This window comes from Ursus maritimus, assembly GCF_017311325.1.
Source record: "Ursus maritimus isolate PB19 chromosome X unlocalized genomic scaffold, ASM1731132v1 scaffold_X1, whole genome shotgun sequence".
Lineage (NCBI taxonomy): Eukaryota > Metazoa > Chordata > Mammalia > Carnivora > Ursidae > Ursus > Ursus maritimus.
In genome coordinates, this window is record NW_024423319.1 from 1,152,982 (window position 1) to 1,160,433 (window position 7,452).

Here is a 7,452-nt window from a genome sequence, read left to right on the forward strand (position 1 = left end):
TGAATTGGTTCTCAGGCTTCTGGAATTGGATTTCCGATCTGATTAGCTTTAAGGATGCTCATGTCTGTTTCTAATAGTAAAGAGAACACGGATAACCCATGGCATGAGCTGATACAGATAAGCAAAATATCTGCATTGGATACCCCTAATCAACTGCTTATAAGAAACAAGGAGCTAGGTGACTCTATATGATACTTTTGAACATTTTTTTGGAAAACTAACAAATACAATGACATTGGTTGGTAGTTTCTAATGTGGCTGGACAATGTGGTGAAAGGAAAGGATGAGATCAGGGATTTGAATTCCTGGTTCGAACACCACATAAATGGCTTAAGAGCTTCTATGGGTGCCCTGAAAGAAAACCTTATGTTCTATAGCCACAGAGCCAAAACTGCTGAAAATTCAAATGCAGAACCTCATGCACAACTACCTGAATTACAATGCAAGTTGAACCTCCAAAAACTTGAAGTCTGTCTACTGTTAAACCAAGGCCATTGATTAGGAAAGAATGGGATCCTATAAATTAAGATGGAAAGGACATGTGGGAATACACGACTGAAGCTGGGGGCATTGAGCCCCTAAACTGTGATGAGTCTTTACTGGTAGAAGTGGCCTCCCCATCCCCAGTGGCAGCAGGCTCTAAACTCACAGTGGTATTGGCCTCTCCACCTCCATGTGAGGGGATTAACTACACATGGCCGAAGGAAAGCATAATGGCCTCTCTTAGGCAGTTGCCATGCAAGATAGTGCTGATTGTCTTCAGGACCTACCTCCACCACCCCTCTTTGCATCTAGACATATAAGTAGACTCAAATCCCAGCAGGCAAGGTACAAAGTGTGACCTGTGAGGAGGTATGTTCCACTCCAAAAGAATGACTTGAGTTTTCCAATTTATCCAGACAGAAATTCAGGGAACATGGGTGGGAATGAATACTAAGGGTGTGGGATAATGGTGGAAGGGACATAAAGTTGGATCAGGCCAAATTTATTGACATGGGCTCACTAAGCAGAGATTTTGCATTTAATTGCATCTCCAGGAATTAGAAAGGTCTCTAATGGTTTGATTGTTTGGACCTAAAAGTGGCTCACCAAGAACAAATTAGAAATGCTGAACCTGCCTTGGTTTGATATAGAAGAAGGGATCAAAAGGCTTAGCAGGGCTGGAATGTTAGAGTGTATTTGTCATTTAAGACCTGCTCTACACTTATTGGTAAGCGTATGTATACACTGTATGTCAGAGGTTGGGAAATAAATTCAACAATAATTCAGGGTGCTTCGTAGTGAAATTCCTACAGGTCCAGTGGTGTGGGGCCCGTCAAGATAGCCCTTCTAGGGTGAAGAATAAGTTGTTGCATCTGGCCCCTCTTATACCAAAAAAAAGAGTCACAACACCTACTGGGCCTCTTTGGATTTTAGAGGCAACATATTCCTCATTTCTCCGACATACTCCTCCCGCCCATTTACTGAGTGACCTGAAAAGCTGCTAATTTTGAGTGGGGCCCAGAACAAGAGAAAGCTCCAGCTTGCTATGCAGTCTACTCTGCCACGTGACCCAGCAGATACAGTGGTGCGTGAGGTATCACAATGGCAGGTAAGGATGCTGTTTGGAGCCTTCAGCAAGCCCCTATAGATGAATCACAGCATAGGCCTTTAGGATTTTGGAGCAAGGCCTAGCACCATCTGTTCTCCTTTGGAGAAACAACTCTTGGCCTGCTACTGGGCCTTAGTAGAGACTGAACACCTGACACCAGGTCACTGAGTCACCATGCGATTAGAGCCGCCCATCATAAATTGGGTGTTATCTGACCTACCAAGCCATAAATTTGAGCATGGACACCATCAAATGGAAGTGTTATATACGTCATCAGGCTTGAGCAGATCTTGAAGGCACAAGGAAGTTAAAAATGAAAAAGTGGCCAGCAGCTGGCTGGCTCAGTTGGAAGAGCATGAGACTCTTGATCTCGGGGTTATGAGTCTCACCCTTATGTGGCATGTAGAGATCATTTAAATTAAATAAATAAATAAATTTAAAAAAATTTTTAAGTGAAAAAGTGGCCCAAATGCCATGGTCCCCACCCCTGCTACACTTCTCCTTTCTCCCAGCCTGCACCTATAGCCTCATGAGGAGTTCCCTATGATCAGTTGACAGAGGGAGAGAAGACTTGAGCCTGGCTTACAGATGGTTCTGCACAACATGCTGGCACCACCCAGAAGTGGACAGCTATAGCACCACAGCTCCACTCTGGGGCGTCCTCTGAGACAGTGGTGAAGGGGGATCCTCCCAGTGGGCAGAGATCTCAGCAGTGCACCTGGTTGTTCACTGTTCTTGGAAGGAGAAACAGCCAGACGTGCAATTATATAGCAATCAATGGGCTCTGGCCAATGGTTTGGCTTGATGGTGAGGGATTTGGAAGGAGCATAATTGGAAAATTGAGGGCAAAGAAGCCTAGGAGAGACCTTTCCGAATGAGCAAAAAGCATGAAGGTATCTTGTCCCGTATGAATGCTCACCAAGGAGCAACCTCAGCAGAGGAGGATTTTCATAATCAAGTGGGTGGGATGACCCATTCTGTGGATTCCAGTCAACCACTTCCCTGAGCCAGTCCTGTGTTTGTGCAGTGGCCTCATGAACAAAGTGGCCACAGTAGCAGGGATGGAGGTGATGCATGGACTCAGCAACACGGACTTCCCCTCACCGAAGCTGACCTGGCTACAGCCACTGAGCACCCAACCTGCCAGCAGCAGAGGCCAACACTGAACTCCTGAAATGGCACCAACCTCCAGAGTGAGCAGCCGGCTACCTAGTGGCAGCTTGATGACACAGGCCACTTCTGTTGTGGAAAGGGCAGCATTTTGTCCTTGCCAGAATATGCACTTACTCAGGACTTGGACTTGCCTTCCCTGCACACAATGCTTCTATCCAAACCACCGTCTGTGGACTTACAGAGTGCCTTATCCACCCTCATGGCATTCCACACGGCATTGCTTCTTTTTTTTTTAAGATTTTATTTATTTATTTGACAGAGATAGAGAACACAAGCAGAGGGAGTGGGAGAGGAAGAAGCAGGCTCATAGGGGAGGACCCTGATGTGGGGCTCGATCCCATAACGCCGGGATCACGCCCTGAGCCGAAGGCAGACGCTCAACCGCTGTGCCACCCAGGCGCCCCCACACGGCATTGCTTCTGATCCGGGAACTCACTTTACAACAAAAGAAGTGTGTCAACGGGCCCGTGCTCACAGAATTCACTGGTCTTACCATGTCTGTTCCCCACATCCTGAAGCAGTTGCCCTGATAGAACAGTGGAATGGCCTTCTGAGGACTCAGTTACAGTGCTGGCTAGGTGGCGATTCCTTGCAGGGCTGGAGCAAGGTTCGCCAGAAAGCTGTATATGCTCTGAGTCAACGTCCAGCAAATGGTGCTCTTTCTCCCATAGCCGGGATTCATGGGTTCAGGAATCAAGGGGTGGAAATGGCACCAACTCCCCAAGACTCCTAGTGACCCACCAGCAACATTCCTGCTTCTTGTTCCTGCGACCTTATGTTCTGCTGTCCTAGAGGCCTTAGTTCCAAAGGGAGGCAAGTCTTCTTTCCAGCAGGAAGTACAACACTGATTCCACTGAACTGGAAGTTAAGACTGCCACCTGGCCACGTTAGACTCCTCATGCCTGTGAATCAACAGGCAAAGAAGGGGGTTCCTGTGCTGGCTGGCGTGATTGATCCTGAGTACCAAGGGGAAATTGGACTGCTGCTCCACAGTGAAGGTAAGGAAGACTGTCTGGAGTGCAGGAGATATAAGGGCGTCTCTTATTATTAAATCTCTTAGCATTATGCCCTGTGATTAAGGTCAATGGAAAACTACAACAATCCAATCCAGGCAGGACTACTAATGACCTAGAGCCTTCAGGAATGAAGGTTGAGACCACCCCAGCTGAGGTGTCTGCTAAAGGCAAAGAATACAAAATGGGTAGTGAAAGAAGGTACATGTAAATACTAGCTATAACCATGTTACCAGTTACAGAAACAAGGACTGTAACTGTCATGAATATTTCCTCCTTAGAATGTGTGTGTGTGTGAGTGTTTTATTTCCTCTCTTATTCCCCTACCATGTAACATAAGATACATTGATTTTATAACATAGTATTTAAGTTTTGTCACTTTTATTTTATTTTTTAAAAGATTTTTTATTTATTTATATGACAGAGAGTGAGAGAGAGCGAGAGAATGAGCAGGGGGAGGGGCAGTGGGGGGAGAGGAGAAGCATGCTCGATCCCAGGACTCCAGGATCATGACCTGAGCCGAAAACAAATGCTTGACCTACTGAGTCCGCCAAGCACCCCAAGTTTTGTTACTTTTAAATCATAGTACTTAAGTTACCGGGTATCAAGAAGAGTAAATACCATCACTCAAGGACTGTAACTCCTCTTCTGGGGAAGGAGTTAGTGCATTTTTTATTTTATCCAGGATAGTTGTATCATGTTAGTGGGAATTATGACCTTGTTATTGTCTTTATTTGAGATTGAGTATGGTTTAAGGATACGTGTATGGGTGTCAATTTGACACCAACTTGTGATGACCCTTGTGATGTGTGACCCCTCTTGTGATGGTTAATTTTGTATCACCTTGACTGGCAATGGGCTGTCCAGATTAAAAGTTATTTCTGAGTGTGTCTGTGAGGGTATTTTCAGATGAGATTAGCATTTGAATTAGTGGACTCAGTAAAGTAGATTGCCCTCCGCAGTGTGGGTGGGCATTATCCTATCTCTTGAGAGCCTGAATAGAACAAAAGGCAGAGGGAAGAGAAACTTGCACACCTTTTTTCTGTCTCACTGCTGGAGCTGAGACCTCTCATCACACATTCTCCTGCCTTTGGACCTGGATTTACATCATCAGTTCTCCTGGTTCTCAGGCCTTCAGACTTGAACTGAATCATACCACTGGCTTTCCTGGGCCTCCAGGATGCAAATAGCATATTGTGGGGCTTCTCAGCTTCCATAATCACATGAGCCAATTCCTCATACATTGTTTCTGTCTCTCTTTTTTCTGTTTCCTCATTCATTGTTTGTGTTTCTCTGAAGAACCCTGATTAATGCACTAGGACACTTACAAAATGCTGCTGCTGCTGCCTCTATGACCAAAAAAGATCCTAATCCTCATTTGTAGGGCACCCCTGTGACACAGCCAAGGGATTAATTCAACTATGGCCATGGGAGAGGCCTGTAACACTAATGACACTAATCTGAGGCTTCCTGGAAGAAGAAACTTACAAATATGAGCAGGGTATATAGGCCTCCCTAAAGTATATCCAGTAACCACATACACACAGATAAACACACACACACACACACACACACACACACACACGTGCACACACATGTACATGCACACACACACCCTGGGGAAGTTGCCTGATTGTTGCCAAGTAGTGAATGGTCTTAAGGCCATTGTTGGTGGGAAGTGGGATGATAAACATCTCTGCTGAGACTTATACAGAACCTCATTTGCTTGGAGGAATTTTAGGTAAGACAAAAACAAGGTAGTTATGGAGGGCTGGGGAGAACAGAACAAACCACTCAATAGGGTGGTCATGGGGAGGAGCTTGGAGGAAACACCCTCTCTCTGCCATATGATCCACCACAAATGAACCAAGGGAGATAAGGAAAAGTGAAAGGTCACTTTGGGAAGACTCTTTAGGCGGAGGTGAGGTAACTCCCCCTTAATCCAACAAGATAATTTGGAACTCGCTCACATTTTACTCCCCTCTCCCTTCCCCCAGATGGAGTGGGATGGTGCATTGTGATGTCACTCTGAGTCTCCCCAAGGCTACCACTAGCTGGGAGGAGTTTCTTGCTGACTAAAGAAAGCTGAAGGGTATACCTCTTCATTGTCCTAGGGAGAGTATATATAGGGAGATCAGGAGAACTGTTGGTCAAGCTACTGTTGACTTAGACATGGCAGAGGTGAATGGGAAACCACAAGAGCCCAGCACAGACTCAGAACCACCAATCACAAGCATTAACCAACCAACTACAAGCAATAGACAGAGGATGAATCTGAAGAACTGCTGTCAACCCAACATCAAAGACACTGAAAAGGTCAGATCACACAACCCATGGTCCTTCTCTACATCCTCACCTACCACACCCCCAAGACTCCTACCTGTCCTTGTCTGGGACAAACCACCTCCTCAGCCCACACCCCTTTTATAAATCCACCCTTCCCATGCACCTCCCCATCCACTGCTTCCAAACTAATATCCTCTCTTTCCTTACCAGTTGAAGCAGATCGTCAAGAGGATAAAATTAGCTCTTCAACAGAGTTCAGGAAATCCAAAGAAAACAAAAATGCTGAACATAGGAGCCTGTTACCACAGGGCACATAAAAAGAAGAATCTAAATAAGGCGGTCCAAGAGCAAAAGAACCTGGACAACTCTGCCTCTGCGAGTAATGCCTCATGCATAGTAGAGCCCAATGAACTACAAGTTTTCTCAGCATCCCCAGTGGAAGTTCTAAAAAAACGTTCAACCCGTAAAGACTAAACCTCCCACCAAAAGGTACACGAATGGTGACAATTAATAAAAGCAACATGTTTCGAAAATGATGTGTGTATGTGTCTTTGTGAATTCTCTGATGGTAGGGAGGTTGGAAGAAAGGGAAGAGGCAGGTTGTGAGGAGAGAGGTATGTAAAGTCCAGGAGGGCTGGGGGTCAGACTGGCAGATCAATACTTACAGTCATTTGGTACAAAGACTGGGTCATGGCTGAGCACTGAAGACAAATTCCCCTCCTTGATACTTTAACCCACAGGCAAGGAATTAAAAAAAAAAAACAGGGGCGCCTGGGTAGCGCAGTCGTTAAGGCGTCTGCCTTCGGCTCAGGGCGTGATCCCGGCGTGCCGGGATCGAGTCCCACATCGGGCTCCTCTGCTGGGAGCCTGCTTCTTCCTCTCTCACTCCCCTGCTGTGTTCCCTCTCTCGCTGGCTGTCTCTCTGTCACATAAATAAATAAAATCTTTAAAAAAAAAAAAACAACTTCGTGTTTCTGTATGGGGGAAGGAGGGAATAGGGCAGGATGGGAAAAACAGAGGGGGGTGACATCAAGGTTTAGACTGCCAGAACCCAGATGGGGTGACATGTGATGTAAGGGAGAGGGTAGAAGTGTGTGATAAAAAGTCTGATGCTGTTTTTTGATATTTGATTGCTGACAGCTTTCAAGCTCCACTCCTCCCCCTTCTTTTGCCCCACATTTAAGCAAGTTGATAAGGAACTCTGAAATTTGAGCCGCACAAGCCCCTAGCCCATGTACAGGAACCCTTACCCCAGGCCCAGCCCCTAACCACCATAAAATCCCAAGCCAGTCTCCTTTCCCAGCTCTCTCAAACCAGTCTTGGTCCTGCTTGCGAGCCAGCCTGGGTCTCCCCAGAAAGCCTCATTACATGAGTAACAAAGCATTCATT